The following is a 1423-nucleotide window of genomic DNA, read 5'->3' as shown; positions in this document are numbered from 1 at the left end:
ACATTTCTTTTCATTTTTCTGGTAGTTCACTGTATGGTGGAGCATCTTTTAGCACGCGATACCTCTTCTCCTGGTGATGTTCCAAACTTTTTACCTTCGGGCCAGTCCATGATCACCTCTAGGATTCCTGGACGGTTGAGATTCCCCATCCGCGCTCGCTGCGTAATCAGCGCAATCCACTTACTCCAAGTGGCATCGGTAGCATGATGGGTGGAGGAACCCTTTCCCTTAAACATCCAGTTCAGCACTGGCAGCCGAGGTGCCAGAAGAAGCTGCGTTTCAGTACCGATTACTTCAGAAGCAGCCCGAACCCCCTCATACGCGGCTAAGATCTCCTTTTCAGTTGGAGTGTAGCCCTCTTCAGACCCTCCGTATGCCCGACTCCAGAATCCCAGGGGTCGACCTCGGGTCTCTCCTGAGGCTCTTTGCCACAAACTCCAAGTGGGACCTTTCTCTCCAGCAGCAGTGTAGAGGATGTTCTTTATACCCTGTCCCGTCCGTACTGGCCCTAGGGCCATGGCACGGGCTATCTCTTGTTTAATCTGCTCAAAAGCCTGCTGCTGCTCAGGATCCCACGCAAAATTGTTCTTCTTCCACTTCACCTGATAAAGGGAGCTTACAATGAGGCTGTATTTTGGAACATGCATTCTCCAAAAACCCACTTGTGAGAATCCTTCTTTGTTTTTTGGCTCAAAGCTTGCTTCCTGAGGTATTTCTTGTGATAAGACTCTGATTGATTTATTGAGGAGGCAAGTGATGGGTGCTACAGTGTGACAATCAACATCACTTTGTGGACATTTGAAAGCACCTTCCTCCAGAGCTGCTTGCCTCCAGAAGAGAGTGCTCAGGAGTGTTTACTTGCAGAAGATCTGGCCTGTGACTAAATAGCTCCAGCTTGGTATGGGAAAATTGGGCAATGATAGCACCGTGTCCTGTGAAAAACAGGATGCAGGTGCGCATCCCTGCTCCCTCTTATCTGCTGGCAAGGCCTGGAAAATGGGAACAAAGGAGTTTCTGCTGAGATCCCAGAGCCAGAACTTGCCACTCCAAGAAGAGCTGACTCAACCACTTTCGACTTATAAGTTGGTACTACCATTGAAAAGTGGCCATCATCACCGTGGTCACCGTTGTTGTCAACAGAACAACAATGCCCGATGACCCACCACTACTGATGATCAATGGCTGAACTATGAACCACGCTGGATCCATGGTGGTGACTATCTCTCTCTTGCTTCCTATAAAGACTCGTTACTTCTTCTTTCCTATCTTTTCTATCGCCCTCCTTCCCTTCCCCTTTGCCATAATTCATAATAGTGTCTGTCCTCCCCTTCCAAATCTCCCCGATTAAGATCTATAAAAAACTGGTCGGACCAACATTTGAACCGTTGTTTCTTAATCTCACGCTGGGTATACATATATCAAC

The sequence above is a fragment of the Meleagris gallopavo genome, chromosome 2, assembly GCF_000146605.3.
Source record: "Meleagris gallopavo isolate NT-WF06-2002-E0010 breed Aviagen turkey brand Nicholas breeding stock chromosome 2, Turkey_5.1, whole genome shotgun sequence".
In the NCBI taxonomy this organism is placed as follows: Eukaryota; Metazoa; Chordata; class Aves; order Galliformes; family Phasianidae; genus Meleagris; species Meleagris gallopavo.
Note: the sequence above shows the minus strand (reverse complement) of the source record.